The following is a 17974-nucleotide window of genomic DNA, read 5'->3' as shown; positions in this document are numbered from 1 at the left end:
AGGCTCTCATGCATTTCAAACATTTGTAACCCAACACTTGAAGAGGGTCATTAAAACATCTCCTTTCCCTTCCCTTAAATCAGAGATGAGGAATCTTTGGTCCTTCAGGTGCTGCTGGGCTCAAGCTCCCAGCAGCACCAGCCAGTACAGCCAATGGACCAAGATGGTGAGTTATAATCCAGCTAGAAGGCCACAGGTTCTCCATCTTAGCTTTAAAATGTCTGAGCTGCTTACAATTGTAATATTTCCCTGATAAAAGCTATTAAGGCTGTATACACGCTATTATTTTAAAGCACATCCGAAGCACATTCTTTCTGTCTAATAATTTTAAGAACTGTAGTTTGTTAAGGACTGCTGGGAATTGTAATTCTGTGTAAACAATAGTGCCCAGAATTCTTTGCAGGAGAGAATGTGCATCAAATGAGCTTTAAAAGTGCAATGTGTACACAACCTGAAGTTCAAAACATATTTCCACTCAACAAAAAGTACATCCTACGTATGTTGACCTCTTTGTAACTCAGGTGGTGGTAGTGCGGAGGTTTGCATTTTTTGTACATGTTGTCTGCTTGTTTCCAAACTTTAGTTAGCCATGCTGGTTTATTGATTTTAGCAGTGATTTAAGGATCGTCATTTTATGAATATTAGTTCTGTGGATTTCAGCTGCGTTTCACCTACAGTTTTATTATGCACACCACTTAGAGATCTCTTTCATTAAATGGTTTATAAGTCTTTCCAAATATATTAAATACTTTTATTGGGACTGGAAGAGCAGGAGGCAAATTTACAAAGAAATGCGCACCGTGATGTGTTTTTATATATTTCCTTCAGTCATACACACTGCACCCCTTCAGCAGTGTCTTCTCTTTTCTCTTCCAACACTGTGTGGATAAAGTAGATTAGACAGAGAGGCAGGCAGACACGCAGGCAGAATACAGAGCCACACAGAGTCACAAACCACGCAAACAAGACAACTGAACCATCACGTTCTAAGGTTTGTCCAAGTGGAAATGTTCCCTAGGGTGGGAAAGAGACGCTGAACCCCTGGCTTGGATTTTTCTCTTTCCTTTGCTTGTTATTTTCCCCGCCTGCTGTGTGTTAATGTGCTCTATCAGGTCCCAACCATGGTTGAGTGAGGATGCCCGAGGTCATTCCATCTTTACTTTCTTTGGGCCGCTTGCCAATAAGCTAGTAGCAGAAGTGTGGTTTTTAGAAAATTAAATTTGACTCAAGCTCACCAGTGAATCTGCACCAAAGAATTTCATACCCTGTGCCTTGGAGCAGAGGCAGGGGAGAACACCAGCAGCTCAGAATGGCCCAGTCCAGAATGAGGCGGCTCATATTGGTCTAGAATGGCTCGGCCTCTTCTACTGGCAGATGTGGTTGCACGAGGAATAAATCAAGTGAAAGTCTTTCCTGCCCCCCAGTTAGGCACAACCTCTCTCCACACACACAATACCTGCCTTTTTCTATTTTTTTTCTCATTGCCCGGGACCAAACTTAGTGGTGGCAATTAAGCCATATAACATTTATTTAAATAGCCACAGGGGAGGAGCCCTGGGACAATGGTGCAGGGCTTGCGTTGAAACCCTTCCCCTTCTTTCTTCTGAATTCCTGGGAAAATACTCTCTCCCCAGACACCGCTAGCCTCAGGAGGCAAGCTCCCAGTCAGTGTGCATTGCAAAGATGTCTGATGCCTGGTGACTGGACCATGGTTTCCTGAGTGCTGGGAGTAACTACTTCCTTTTTTAACCCCTAATATAATTTTTATTGAATTTTCAATTTTTTTACAAATTGATTTCAAATTAAATAGTTGTTTCACATATTGACTTCTCACCCACACCTCCAAAGTGTTTTTGTTCAAACCCTTTTCTGCTGCATTGTATGCCAAACTCTTATCTGTGACAGAAATCCCTCAACTACAATTACTTCACCATTTTTATTCCACAGCTCCTACCTCGAATACTGTCTGCGATTTCATTTGACTGTGGGAGTAACTACAACTGCTTTCCCACTGCACTTTCTGTCTTAAATATTTTCACCATTTGTTTTTTTTAATGTGTGTATACACACACACACACACACACACACTTCTGAGATCGCACTCCCACATTGTACTGCCGCCGCTGTAGGCTAATAAAAGATGTTTCAAATGATAAAAAGCAGCCAAGTTGCCCCCTGTAACAATTTCCCACTGTGCTTTGCTCCGTTTCCTTTTGTTTTCTCTTTTAAATTAGTTAATTGTTTGAATACAGTACTCCTCCTCACAAGCCCTGCAGTATACAACACACCCGATTTAAAAGCAAAGACATGGTAGGCTTGCGTGCAGCAACTCACCCACTCTTCATACATTACATTGAGGCAGGGTATCTTGCCACCAGTGATGCTCAATTGGGACTAAGTTCAAATGCCACATGCATTTGAAAGGCCCTTGCTATCTATTTCTCTCACTTTGTAGCAGAAGACATTTATTTCTCCTTAGGGTATGCATTTCTCTGCAAAGTTCCCATAATGTGAGGATTTTGTTCAGCCATCAAACGCATCTTAGGTGGATATAGCCTTGTGAACAGGGATGCTTCAGGAATTCGTTCTTTGTGAATATGCAAACAAACTGATGTGTTCCACAACCAATGTCTGGGTTGGAACCTAGTCATCCTGAAGATTCTGCACTCTGAATTTTATGGTGCACATCTCAGCTTGAAAAATACATTCAAAAATGTGTATTTTACAATGAAATGCAATTTGAAATGTGTACAGTCGTACCTTGGAAGTCGAACGGAATTAGTTCCAGAAGTCCGTTTGACTTCCAAAATGTTCGGAAACCAAGGCACAGCTTCTGATGGGCTGCAGGAAGCTCCTGCAGCCAATCGGCAGCCGCAGAACCCATGCCGGATGTTCGGCTTCCGAAAATCATTCAAAAACCAGAACACTCACTTCCGGGTTTCGATCGTTCCGGAGTCAATTTGTTCGGGAGCCAAGGCATTTGAGATCCAAGGTACGACTGTACTTCGAGAGAAAATATGGCTTGCAATGCTGGGTTTTGTGGCAAAATATGTTCAAACATATGAATTTAAATATTACTTTCCACACAGGTTTGTCACACAGACTTGAAACAGAAGACTCATATTTTTACTTTAGAGAGTAGTTGTTATTATCCATGTAGAAATAAGTTGATGTGTGATGTACATTCAAATTTGGTTTGTCAGTTGCAATGCACTTTGAATTAGTTTTGCTCTTCAGTGATCCAGACTGTGGGCATTTCCAAAGATAACCAAAGCCTCTGCTAAAGATGTTTTTGTTTTGTTTCCTAGATGGGTTTCTACAGGATGCATAGGTACTCCGTGATCCTTTACATCAAGAGGTATATAGCCAAAGGAAATAATCTTTTAAGCTAGCCGCCTCCACACATTTTTCTGCAAAGTGAGGTTCTGGGACAATTCTTCCCACTTCTATTATTCCAATTCTTTTGTGCCCTGGTATGGCCACATCTGGAGTACCATGTCCAGTTCTGGGCACCACATTTATGAGGGATGCTGATGAACAACAGCACAAAGTGAACAGGAGCATGAAGAGTTTAGAAAGCAATAATAATAATAATAATAATAATAATTTATACCCCGCCCATCTGGCTGGGCTTCCCCAGCCACTCTGGGCGGCTTCCAACAAAATATTAAAATACAATAGTATATGAAACATTAAAAGCTTCGCTAAATAGGGCTGCCTTCAGATGTCTTCTAAAAGTCTGGTAGTTGTTGTTCTCTTTGACATCTGCTGCGTTCCACAGGGCGGGTGCCACTACCAAGAAGGCCCTCTGCCTGGTTCCCTGTAACTTGGCTTCTCACAGTGAGGGAACTGCCAGAAGGCCCTCAGCGCTGGACCTCAGTGTCCGGGTAGAATGATGGGGGTGGAGACGCTCCTTCAGATATACTGGACTGAGGCCGTTCAATTGAAAAAGCTGGATATGTTAAGCCTGGAGACTATAAGATTAAGGAGAGACGTGACATGACAGCTGTCTTCAGATACCTGAAGAACTGCCGTGTTGAAACAGACTTGTTCTTTCTTGCTCCAGCATGCAGAATTTCATCTAATGGGTGGAAATGGCAAGGAAGCCATTTTTTATTTTTTGCAAATATGAGGAGAACCATCCTAATGGTAGGAGCTATCTGACAGTGGAGCAGGCCACCTCAGGAAGTGGTGGTGCTTTCCATCACTGCAGCTGGAGAGCAATCTGTCAGGAGTGCTATAGGTGCAAGATTATAGGTTCTGCCTCTGCTATGGCTGTGTTTGACCTCCACCAATGGAGAAAGTATGCCTCTGAATACCAGTTGCTGGGAATTGCAGATGGGGAGAGTTCTTTTGTGCCCATGTCTTACTCGCTGGCTTCACTTGCACATCTGGTTGGCCACTGCGGGAGCAGGATAGTGGACTGATGAGCTGATCCACCAGGACATTTTTAATGTTCTTAAGATGCCTGCACTGAGCAGGTGGTTGATCTAGAGTTGGTGTCCCTACCAATTCTAGAATTCTATTATTCTCAAATCCAACAAAACAGTGAGAGAGAGAGAGAGAGAGAGAGAGAGAGAGAGAGAGAGAGAGAGACAGAGAGCGCACCTCAAGCAAGGCTAATAATACAGGAGCAACTATTTGGAGCAGGTCTTCCTCCTTCAGCTCATTTCAGTAAGCCCTGCAGCAGTAGCTCCTACCAATCAAGACGACGCATAAACAGGACTGCAGCACTGTGTCCTCACCTTGATCACAAATAGTTTCTTATTAAGCATCTTTGTTTTCCCAGCTCTCTTATCAGGAGCTTTTGCCAGAAGCATTTCTACATGATTGTGCTGTGGGCCAATTGACTGGAAGCAATTTCCTCCACTAGCTCCCTGTGCCCAGTGCCGGCTAAGAGCCTAGAGTGCAATTCAATCTCTCAGAGTGCTGCTAATATAAGCTTGCAAAATAAGCCCATTCTACTGGGCTCAGTCATGGACTGCAAAGCAAATACATTTTTGCCAGCTCCAACCCCCCCCCCCCATTTCCTTTAAAGGGACATTCCTTGCTCTCTACCACAAAACGAGGAGGGGTCATAAATATGATTAATAGCGTTGTGGCCATCCAGCAAGATATGACCCCTTTTGAGGGCTTTTTGTATGGTTAGAATTTTAAAATGGCTTTTGTGAGCACTGATGGATAAGAGGTATTTAAGTAAGCATGGTGGCATTTGATGGCTGGTGGCTACTAGCTGCTTACACTCCACAGTCTGGGTAGGGGTTGAAAGGAAACAATTTTGAAGCTGGAAAGTAGCCAGTTGGGAGTTTTTGCAGCTAGCTGGCAAAAAAGAGCTAGAGCAGGGGAGTGGTTAAGGGCATGAATTATAGGCACTGCTTCTTTCTGATTGTACTGTTTTCTGAAAAGGCTAGTATTGATGAGTGAACTGGGCATACCAAGTTCTTCTTTTCCCCTCTTAAGATGCTTTTTTCATTCGGATACTGTTGTATTCCTGATGACGTCATCAGGAGTATGCCTAGATTATTCCTCAAAACCAACCTGTAAGCTTCCTAGACCTGCCAAATTTTATCGCCTTCCTATTTACTTACGTGATATAAGTAACAGGGAGAGATGGAGCACAAGTACTCCAGCTCAGATTCCCTGTGTTATAGAAAACAATCCGGGGGGGGGGGGGTGTTATTTGCCTCACAATGCAGCCAAGCATTATGAGCAGAACAACTTTGTATTATGAACTGGGTAATTACAAGCTTTGGCAGCATCACTGAACAGAAACATCAGATCTGCACACCTGAGACTGAATGCCAGAGGGGTATTTGCATTAGTCTGTTACAGCAAAAATGACAAAAGAGTCTAGTGGTTCATTAAAGACTTCCGAATACGTTAACCCTTTTCAGACATCCTGAAAGGTGGAAGGGAAAGACTGAACATTGTCCCAGCTTCTGACCTCCATGTCTTTATTTGAAGGCCGAGACAAAATCCTTGGGCTGGCAACTGTATGTTCACATCTCTGTGCAATCAGGAATCCTTTTTCAGGGGAGGGATGGGGAGAAATTCAATTCAGTTTTCATCTAAAGGTGAACCAAACACATATACCGTACTATGGTAAAGTGTGCCTATAAATGGATACATAAAGGAATATAATATAATGCATAATTTTGTGTTTATTAGGCAAAACTGCATACAAAAATGTGTCTATTAGGAGAAATTCACACTAAAATGCTGGTGACTTTTCATGAGGATGTAAAATAATTGCAAATGAATGTGGAAATGTGGAAAACTGAAGACTGGGAAAAGAAGAAACTGAAATGGACAGATTTGCCCATCCCTATTTTAGGATTCCCCATGCCCCACCCCCACATGTTGAAAGAAGGTATTCAACATGAAGTGGGTCAGAGTTCTCTTTGTTGCATCAGATGCATCTAATGAACTGGGTTCCGGCTCACAAAAGCTTATGACTCATAGCTTGGCACCTTTGGCACCTTTAAGATGACCAAAGTCTCTCTGTTTGTTGAGGCTAAATGAATATGCAGACCAACTCCTTACAAAGGAGACGGATGCCACAAATAATATTTCCTAAAATGGAGCTGACTTTCCTTTCAGTATACCAAAACCACTTGTGGCGAAGAGAGTCCCATCCCATCCTCAGCAAGTGGGCTCTGGTTTCTAAGTGGCCACAATATCACATTAATGATTTAGACCCCACTTAAGCACTACCTGAGCCATTTGGTTGTGGCAATCCCATGCTACTCTGGTATAAAGCTTCTGCCCCACACGATAAGAGTGCATAGTTATGTACCATTCCCACAATGCTCCTGTCTTGAGCACACCTTGAGAGCAGACTATGTCACATTTAAATTAGGCCTCAGACAATTACTGCTGAACACGAAGCATTGTAACAGGATGACAGCTGCAATCTGGCAGCCATGATATATAGGGATATTAATTTCTATCTATTTCAGAGGAAGAGTTGAGTATCAATTCCAGCAACACACTTGCTGTCAATTCCTGACTGTCTAGGACCATCAGGCTCACTGTGGTGGGCTAATTAGGTTTCCTCCAGTCCTTTTGAAAAAACAAAAACAAAACAAATTTGGAGATTCGAAATGCAAAGTCTTAATGAGAAGATGAATCTTTAGGGCAATGAGAGCCTTCAGAAAGTCACATGAGGGGGGCAGGAGAAACCCACAGCATCTATCCACTTACAGGCTTATAGGCTGGTCATCTGTAGGCTACTTTTAAGAAGTATATATGATAACACACCAGGATCTGGTTTTGTGAGTTACCAGAATGAACAGCCCTCACTAAACCTGTGACAAGAGTTTGGACTTTGCATCTCTCAAGAAGAAGGCAAAGAGTGCTAGATTGGATACTGAACAGAGATTTCTTGGTGCAAATCACTGGATTTTGAAGTTCACTGGATGCCCTTGGGCCACTCATGCTCTCACTGACTTGTCTACCTCATAGGATCAGTGTGGGGCTAAAAATGTATGCCGCTGATGGAGGAAGGACACGATGCAAATGTGATCAATATAATAAACTCCCCAGAAGGGCATTCCACACAGCCCCTTGGGTGATCATTATAAACTGATATTTACGAAGTGGCACAGCTGTGCAATTGAGCTTCACTCAAAACCACCACTCCTATTGACAGATATTCTCCCCAGAGAGCCTGCTTAATATGCTTCTCTTCTATTGATCGCTGCAGCGAGTCGCCATTAGTGGCGCCCCCCTCCTTTCACTTGTGTGGAGGAGAGAAGGGAAAGACAACAGCAGACTCATTACAAGGGAGAATGAAAGACGCGCTCACAATGCCACAAGATAAGAGCTGCAGAGCCAGATGCCAAGCAGAGTGGCACTCTTCTGCAACCTGCACGATGGAGGCTTGTGAAGTAAGGCCAGCAGCATGTATGTGATTAGCAAAGCCTTTCAGTTCTCCCTCCCTGCCCACAAGGAGGGTATCGATTATCTTTTGTTCCTGCTTTATGAACCCATTCGTTAATGGGCTGGGAGCTTGTAAATGCTCATTGGATTTCCTATCAAAGTGGCCTGAATGAACGAATGCAGGCATCTTTATGAGGAGGAGAGTTAGAGACCTGCTGGCACCGGCTAGGAAGCTTCAATAATCACACTTTCTCTGTTAAACGCCCACCTCGCTCACCTTCTCCCACACCCTCTCTGGGGAGGGGGGCTTCTTTGTCCCAAACACTAAATTAACGTTCTGCATTAGCAGGGAGAAGTTTCCTCCTCCAGAAAGACAGTCACTTTGGTGACAGCGGGGGTTCTTTATGCCAAGGGTGGGAGTGGAGTTCAACTTCTCTGAAAGTGCAATCAATAGCGGCAATGCTTGCTATTCGTGGTTGATATTTCAATGGCACAGTTGTAAGTTTAATTTAATTTATTACTGTTGGAGTTTGATGGTTTCAGCTTAGCAGAGTGTAAACCGGTCTTTTCCCAGAAGCCTTTGGCACAACTCCTTGCTTCATGTGCCCTACCCGAAACAAAGTGTTGCATTGTGCAGTGTTTCTGTTCAGAGTCCTAGCCACTCCGTTCCATTCTCTTGTCCCCATCACCTTTCTCCTTGCTAACTAAATGTCAGCTCACCTTCTGTACTAACTGAGCATGCTCGATTCTCATTGGTCTGTCTGGGGGAAGGTTGATGGGGGGAGGGGGGACACCCCCCCACAAGTTGAGTCCCCTGTTTTCTGTGGAGAGCTGGAGACGGAAAGAGTGAGAAGGAAAGAGAGCATGAAGAAAATGATGGCACTACAATATTGAAAGGGAACGGAGAATGAATCACATCAGTCCTTTTTCCTTTCTTGGCTTTAAGACTGGTTTCTACGTTTTCTTTTACAGGCATGCAATTTGCAAGTACACGTTGTGCAGCAGAGACATATGTGTGCACACACAGAGCACAGAGCACATAATCTATTCAGCGGAATGGACATGTCCTCAGTAAAACGGATGCTTTGGGATCAATTTGCCTTGACTTTTTCAAACCTTTGTAGGCGTACAGAGAAGTAATCACATGCCTTATAAATACAGAATGATTATACATTTAGAAGCCCTTTGTCAGTTTGTGTATCAAAGACATTATCCCACTCAGGAAAGTCAAAGCATTTCTTTGCATTCCTGAGACGCCAAGGACAGTGCCTTAGATCCCTTCAGTCTGGTGCAAAAGATCCCACTTCCAGCCAGAGACTTATTAACACAAAGCACAGGGTGCCTAATGACAGAAGAGCAGCCCTCGGTGCTAATAAATTTAAATTGGGGATAACAGAGTTGCCAGCTGTCAGTAATACATCTTTTGAAAATTCCTCTAAGGGCTTCTGCTGGAAAGGCAGGAAATGAACTTGCGGATCTCTCTCCATCCACCTTCACCCATGTCTTAGTGATTCAGTGTGAGCCTTAAAGGAACCTGGCAACCAAAAACTTCCTCTGGAATGATGGAGGTATCATATTCAGCCGTCCTTTGTGGGGCTGGAAGAAGAGTGAGTATAAACCAAATGGTTCTAATCTGTGATAGTAAAGTGGATGGTGGGTGTGGCAGAGAGATGTCACTGCAGCCCAAATTCACTTCAGCCTAAATGGGCAGGCATCGTCTTCTGAAAAAGACTCTCTTCTTGCTGAAGAAACTGCATCTACATAGGCTTCCAAAAATTGGTTTCCCCATTTATGTGCCTGAAAGCAACAACAAGATGTATGAAATGGATGCTGCAGCATAATAGTATGGCTAGCTCTAGAAATCTTCCCAAGATGGTTGCACCAAGACATCTTCAGGTGGGCCATTTCCAGCTCTCCTTTGCAACCAGGAGGTAGTCTGCCTTTTGCCTGATGTTTAAGAAGTCTGTTGTTTATAGAATCATAGAATTATAGAGATGGAAGGGATCCTAAGGGTCATCTAATCCAGTCTCCTGTAATGCAGGAATCTCAACCCACGGTCCCCCATCCAATGTGAAACCATACCGGACTCTGCTTAGCTTTGCAAATATGCTGGCACTGTTATTGCTGCACCACTTTGATCCAGTTAAAGTTGACCAGGTAAAGATTTCCATGAAGGGAAGACCAAACTGCAGTGTAGGCAGAATGAGTGTTAGATGCTGCAATCCCCACTGCCTCTTTACAGCAATGTAAAGAGAGGATCTGCATCCTAAGGTTTCTGCATCTATTCAGAAGTAAGTGCCATCAATTGCAATGAGATTTGTCCCTAGGTAAATAGGTACAGGATCACAGCCTGATTTTGCATTGTGACTCTTCTCTAATGTAGCTAGAAATCAACGTTTTACTTTTATTTCTTTGTGAGACTGTTTTTGTGTGTTCTCCTGTGCACTCTAGCCAATAAATGTTTCTTATTTAAGTAAAGGCAGAGTGCTAACCTGGATCGATGCTATAAGGCTGGGGTGGCTAACCCTGTTGCCCTCCTGCAGTCCTACACATAGTTACCATTGAATTCAGTGGCACTTAGTCCTGGCTGCATAGGTTAAATTTGCAAAACCCGCTGAGCTTTACGAAAATATCTTCAGTCGGTTGAAATGTAACCTTAAGCTTTTTTTTATTAGAAAAGCAAACAATCTAGTGAAGAAGTGCTACCGTTTATACTGACAGTGGTTCTCTGGGGTCTTATGCAAAAGATAGACCACTAGTCCATCTAGCTCAGTATTATCTACACCAAGGACAGGAAACCTTTTCGTAGCCTGAAAGATTCTCAGGAACATTCCAAGGGACACATGCCAGCAGCAGGCAACACCAGAGGCAAACATGGGCAGTGACTTGTGCCTTTGTGCAGTAGGCTAAAACCCAGCCACACGAAAGTCAGAGGTTCCAACACACACAGCCTTCTCCATCCTCCACCCAGGGAAGTGAGTGACACCATCATAGTACAAGGACACAGCCAGCCTGCCAGGCAAGAGCACTCTAAAAGAATACCACAACTCCCACTATGCCTGACTACTGGCTGGTGGAGGCTGATGGGAGTTTGAGTCAAACAACATCTAGAGGGCCACAGGTTAGAAGCTCCTGTGTTAGAACCACTTCTTCACACCTAGAGATGTAGAGGAATTCCAACAAAAACAGACATGGGAGTGCAAATTGCTGGTGTTCGCTTATCTGTTCTGTGTCCAGGATGGAAATAAATTCAGTGAATATGGTCGGTATTTGCTGTCATTGAGGCTTTCAGTCCCCAAATGATACACAATTGGTTACATTTTTACACATTTGCATTGTGATTCCTTTGCATTGCATTGAAATGAATGGGCTGGAATAACGTAATGAAAATGTAACCTATGTAATTTACATAATTAATTACAAAAGTTACGAAATTACAGGTAATGTAGATTTTGGCAAAAGAGGGGCTACAGGGGAACAGGAACTCTGATGCATGCAACGAATTGCAGGTGCAACAGGAAACAATACCTTCTCACAGCCCTACTTATCCCTTAAAACGGAAGCAAAACATTTCTGTCTTATCTCTATCCTTGCTCTTTCCTGAAAAATATTTAGATCTGCCCCCTCCCCTTGTTCTGACATCCAGCCCAATTTAGAACATTAATTAGTGGTGAATTAGCAGAGTAAATCCTATCCAAAGCCTCAGACCCACCATGATGAATTCATCTGAGGAGCCTGGAAAATCTAATGTTAATATCTTCCTTTTCTTCATCAGGCAATTACTTTGCACACCATTTGTCGGCAACTCTTGAGTGGGCACCCTCAGCCTCAGCACTGGAATATGGAGCTTGGGCCTGGTCAATTAATTATTGAATGGCTTATTACCGTATTTCACACTAATAGATGATTAAAAGTACAAACATGCACATACATATAAGCATCTCCTCAACAATTACGTTTCATCGAGAGCTCCTCCAAGGCGTCTGCATGGGCCTTTTAACTCCACAAATCCCATTTTGCTACTGACTTGCCAGCATTAACACGCTCGCAGCTCACTTAACTGCTGTGATGGCTTCTTATGAAGGCCTTTGTACAGGACCTTCGTCCACAATCATCAATGGGAGGGGTGTGTTTTCTCATAATAGTCTGAGAAATGCACTCTTGCCATTACGTTCCCTATTGGCCATATTGCTCATACTATTTTCCCCAGTGCTGAGCTGAACATGAGAGCAAAGGGGGCGAAAGCTCTGTGCATGCTGCTGATCCCAGGTTCATTCTCCGACCAAAAAAAATAGATAATGGCTAATAAGGTGGGGAATGAACTCTGCCTGGTACCCTACAGAGTTGCTGCCTGCCAGCACAGACAGCTAAACCCAGAGAAGGGGTTCTGATGAAGCTCTCAAAGCACAAACAAGCAAAGGAGAGAGAGGTGATGTTTCAGGTACCCTAGTCTCAGGTCAATATTTTGAATTGGGCCTGAAACAAAACATGAAAAGGAGAAAACAGGGGAGGGCATCAACACCCACCTGCTGCCTCTAGCGTACCTCACTTCTAATATCAGAGTCCAGCTGGGAGAAAGCAGCTTCAAGAAGTGGAACACTTCCACAGGAAATCAGAAGGGTGCATTACTCTTGTCACTACACAATGTAAGGCCAGTGCAAAAGGATCAGTTGAAGCAGTAGTCATCCAGGGATAGGCTGTTTCTTGCTGTTCCTGTTAAAGGTAAAGTTAAAGGGACCCCTGACCATTAGGTCCAGTCGTGGCCAACTCTGGGGTTGCTGCACTCATCTCGCTTTATTGGCCGAGGGAGCCGGCGTACAGCTTCCGGGTCATGTGGCCAGCATGACTAAGCCAGTTTGCAAACCAGGGCAGCGCACGGAAACGCCGTTTACCTTCCTGCCGGAGCGATACCTATTTATCTACTTGCACTTTGACATGCTTTCGAACTGCTAGGTGGGCAGGAGCAGGGACCGAGTAACGGGACCTCATCCCGTTGTGGGGATTCAAACCACCGACCTTCTGATCGGGCTGTTCCTGTTACTGAGCAGTAAACATGCCTGTGTAGGTGGCTCTTTATATAACGGGATGGTCATAAAGTGCTTGCTACTCAGGTATTTTTTAGCAATTAAAATTTGGATACACGTGCAGCCGCATTACAAAAAAACGGTGAATGCCAGAATTAATCTGGTTACCAATATACCCAAATTAAATCAAATGCCAGCATATGTTAGCTGGCTTACAGAGACCCCATGGGGCCCGGCTGATTTAAAAAGTCAAACTAATCACCAGGCTTGGCTTTTGTTTTCTCCCTCTGGCAGGCATAGCTGTTGTGATCCTTGCTGCAGCCTGGCAAATGGCAGTGTGTGATCTGTGTGGCTGTCACAAGCGTACAGAATGCTTGGCAAGCTTCACTAAAGCCCAACAGAAAACACAGAATGATGCCAAAATGGGCAGCCTAACAGTGGAGCTACATGCACCCTATACATTTAAGGTATTTTTATGTCACTGTCACTTATGGCTCACACAGACACAGAACCCGAGGAACTGTAGTTTGTTAAGGGTGCTGGGAACTGTACATATGTGAAGGATAAGATACAGCTACCAGGATTCTTTGGGGGAAATCATGACTGTTAAAGTGGCATAAATGTACTTTAAGTGTGGGTGCGACCCTGCTTTAAGTTAGGGCTGAGTCATACAACTATTGCACACACAGAAGCTACTTGATAATGCACCAGCTGTGCCAGTGAGGACTTATTTACATAAAGGCTGTTATTATTCACACAAATGTTGGGTTTGTATTGTGGGGGATGAGTTAGGAAAGTGCTAAGATTTGTAGATATAGGATAGGGTTCCAACTCTTACGGCAATCGTGCACCCCAGTTTTCTAAAGATAGTCCAGTATTGGCATATGCAAATTTATATCTTCTTTTCTTGGGTTATGAATTTCCTCCTCTTGAGCGAGATGGTAAGTGGCCACTTTACCAACTCTTGAAATAAAGAAATCATGATAGCACGGCGATGCTTGGAAGTGAAACACAAGAAGATGCCTATACCGAATCAGACCACTGGTCCATTCCATGTGTCTCAGTACCGTCTACTCAACACTGACTAGCAAAGGCTTGCAAGAATCTTCTAATAGGGCATAAGAAGAGCCCCGCTGTATCAGACCAAGGATAGTATCATGTTCTCACCAAGGTCAACCAGATGCCCATGGAAAGACTGACCATCAGCAGGACCTGAGCGCAGCAGCACTTCTGATTTCAGCAACTGCTGTTTCAAGGCATAGTGACTCCAGCACAGAAATCTTTCCCAGCCCTACCTGGAGATGTTGGGAATTGAACATGGGATTTTAAAAACACAGCACTGAGCAACAGACCTTGCTACAGTTCTTGCTTTTCTGATAACTGAGTAAAAATCAAGTGGGAAAACAGTGTTCTCCCCATACCCGTTGGTTCACAACCTGAATATAAAGTGCAGTACAGACCCTTAGTATTTTTATAAGTCTTCAGCCTGCACATGTTGTTGGTTTTTTCCATTAGCAGCTTCACGTTAGTTGAATGGTTTTTCATTATCTTATTTATTTTTCTGCCCCACTGTCATGTCAGTTCAAAAAGGTTTGGCAGATTTTTGTAGTGCTTTAAAAGTACACACAACCTTTCGACCAAAGGCAAGAGTAGACAAAAGGCAGTGTTGTGTATACCAGAGGCAGTGATGGCTTTCTCTTGCCACATAAACTTTTCTTTAAAAAAACAAACCCATCTCTTAGACTAAAGTGTCCTTTAGCTTTAATTGATTAGCCAATCTGTAGAAAACCCGAGAAAATATGGGCTATCTTCCCAGTGCTCTTTGGCAGAAAACCAGGAGAAGTTATCACTTCAGGGTAGAACCAAGTAGCTTGCAAACACCACAGACGTAAACATATTGGCACAAAACTTCATGAAAGAGTATTAGTATTAGCGATAACAGCAAAGTTCTCCAAGGCTAATTGGAGGACTTTACAACTTCAACATTTTTCTTCAGCTTGTATAAATTCAAAATCCAAGCCGGTGAAGAATTAGGGAATTCCCTACTTCCCATTCCTACCAGCCCTTATAGTCACCCAAACCACACACACCCCTTTCCTTTGTACATGCACCACTACTCCTACTTCTGCAGCAGCTTATAATGTATAAGGGACAGCCCAGGATGTTTTGCTGCTTGAGGTAACAGAGAAAATGCCACCCCCTCACCTCCATCTCCTTCTCTTTTGCTTGTCTGCCGCCCAATTCCAGGAAAGCTTGGGTAGACATACAAATTTTTCCTAGGTTTTTAAAGGTCCTTACTGTCTCTGTTTTGAAATTTATCAAAGGGAGGGCATTTTAGATGGTGAGTGCAACCACAGAAGGCTTGCTTCTGTGCTGTCACCAAGTGACAATCTGTTCATGCAATGACCAGCAAGTTTTCCTCAGAAAATCTGAAAAGACTGCCTTGGTCTGTACCAGGTGAGGTGATCTGCAAAATATCCTGGAACCAAGTTGTTTAGGGCTTTAAATGTCAACAACTAACTCAACTCAGTAGCTAATAGGAAGCCAGTACTGATCTTTCAACACTGGTGTAATACTGAGTGTCCTACTAAGTACCTAGCAGCTGCATTTTATGTTAGCTACAGCTTTCAAACCCCTTGCAAGGGTAGCCCCACATACAGCACATTAACAGTGCCTCTAATCATGAGGTCACCAAAGTATGAACCACAGTGACAAGGCTATCTCTGTCCATGAATAGCTGTAGTTGGCATACCAACCAAAGATAGAAATGGGTGCTCCAAGCTACTGAGGTCACCTGACTTCTGGTGAGAGGGATGCATCTAGGAGCAACCCCAAACAATGTACCTGCTCCTTCAAAGGAAATGCAACCTCATCCAGGGTTCGTATACAACCCAGTTCACACACTTTAGAACCACCTATCCATAGGCGCAAAATGAAAGGTAGAGAGAAGGAAACAGCTTGCACATGCATGTCTTCCTCAAAGAAAGAACAATTCCCTCTGGTTTGATGTACAAAGAACTAGACTCCATCCTGGTAAACAGGCCAACGAGCTAGGCTTGACTAGGCCTCTGCATTCTCTAACTTCCTTTACCTAATAGAAGTTGAGTCTGACAAGCAATTTCCAAGCCACAGCCCAGCCTCATGTCAGAGGAGAGTGAACAATTAAAGAGACAAAGTACTGAAAAATGCATAACAAAAGCCCTGCAAATGGGCATCAGGAGCTCCAGGAATGAAGCTGGCACATGTTAATGATGAACATGTTTTTGGTTAATCTTTAATGGGCCACAACTAAAGTGATGGATCCGAGATGGTTTCAGCTGGGAGGCACACCCGTTGAGGGAGAAGGCCTTTTCATTTGATATGACAGCCCTCAGCCTCCTTGTGCTCTTTTCCTCAAGTTAATTTCTCCAATTCAACAAGCTTTCAAGGGACATGGTTAAAATTGAATTTTGAGGTTTATGTCACTCCTTATCCGGGCAGGCTCCTCACAGCCAGAAAGGCAACACAGGAGCTCCAAGGAAACCCTGACAGAAGACAAGATTTCCTCGGTCACATGGAACTTCACATCCAAAAGAAACAGCTGCTTACCCACCTAGACACAAGAGTAAGTGCTCAAGTCCCCCAGCAACATATGGATTTTCTCTTTCCTGGGCAACACCCAAGTGTCATTTTTTTGGGCCTGGTACAAACTTATAATATGGGTCCCTAACCCCACGAAAGGCCTTGCCCGTTTTGAAAAACTGTAGGATCGGGTATTATCATTTAAAGCACATTTGAAACATACTCTTTCCCTTAAAGAATTCTGGCTGGTGTAGTTTGTTAAGTTTGTTAAGGGTTGCTGGGAACTGTAATTCTGTGAGGGGTAAACTACAGTGCCCAGAATTCTTTAAGGGAAAGAATGTGCTTCAAATGTGCTTTAAAGGTGTAGTGTATACTGTACATGACTAAACACTGTGGTGTAATACTTAAAAGTACACCAGATTATGATGTGGAAGACCCAGATTCAAATCTCCACTCAGCCCTGAAGCTTGCTTGGCCTAGTCACCATCTCTCAGCCTGAACTACTTCACAGTTGTGGTTAAGATAAAAGAGGGACCATGTATACCACCTTTTGATTCTTGAAGGAAAGATGAGATAAAATGTAATAATTGTTCTCCAAAGCCTGGCTTTCGTCTCTTATAGAGTTTTCCTTTACATCCTAAGTGACAAATCAAGCAACAAAATATCCTCATTAAATTATGCATGTAGCCAACAGGTTTGTACATTGAATTCTGGTCTTTCTTGTAAACCCTGTTGTTGTTGTTGTTGTTGTTGTCTTGTTTGTGTTGTTTACCCGTTTGTGTTAGGGGGCTGGTTATGGTCTATCTGATTTCAGCTGTGAGACCCTCAAGGCAGTGGTAGTCAAGCACAATATGGTAGTGAATACACAATGAAACAACAGGAGAGATCTGAATGGTGAAACTCTGCATCTCATGTAGTTGAGTCAGCTTTGATCTTGACAAGAGTTCTCAGTTCATTTTTGTGGATGGCAAAACATTCTATCAACTAGTCAAACTGCATGCAACCTTGTCACATAGCTGCTGGCATTCACAGCTGGTCTACTACACTACTTCATAAAAGAAATGAGAGGAGGGTTCTTTTTGTATACTTGTAGGGAGCTGAGTTATTAGGAGTTAGGAACTGGACCACAGGACTGTGTGCCTAGCACAGAAGAAAAGTATATTTATTTATTTTTAAAAGTGGAGAAGGCTCCAACTCTGAGCTGAAAAGAAAGTTGTCGAAAAAGAATAGGAAGAATTATTCTGCATCTATGATCTGGAAATTTACGTCAAGGCTTGAAGAACATAAGATGAGCCTGCTGGATCAGGTCAATGGACCTCTAGCCCAGCATCCTGCTCTCACTGTGGCCAACGCCTGTGGGAAGCCTGCAAGCTGGACAATAGCGCAACAGCACTCTGCCCACCTGTGATTCCCAGCAATTGGTATTCTGATGTTGGAGGCCATTGCGCAGCCCTGTCAGGGTCACAAAGGACTGTGAATTGAAGGCTTGGCATCTGGAGAGCAATGGA

At 43.5% G+C, this 17974-nt stretch overlaps 1 long non-coding RNA gene across 1 annotated transcript in view; it reads right to left on the bottom strand.

Moving 5' to 3' along the window:
• Positions 1-8711, bottom strand: part of LOC310841703 — a 39925-nt gene extending 31214 nt beyond the window's left edge. The window contains exon 1 of the long non-coding RNA XR_014562708.1: positions 8602-8711. This is a non-coding gene — a long non-coding RNA (uncharacterized lncRNA). The remainder of the gene's footprint in view (positions 1-8601) is intronic.
• Between the last annotated feature and the right edge of the window lie 9263 nt (positions 8712-17974).

This window comes from Podarcis gaigeae (assembly GCF_964106915.1).
Source record: "Podarcis gaigeae genome assembly, chromosome: 3".
In the NCBI taxonomy this organism is placed as follows: Eukaryota; Metazoa; Chordata; class Lepidosauria; order Squamata; family Lacertidae; genus Podarcis; species Podarcis gaigeae.
This window is presented reverse-complemented; position numbering and strand designations above follow the sequence as displayed.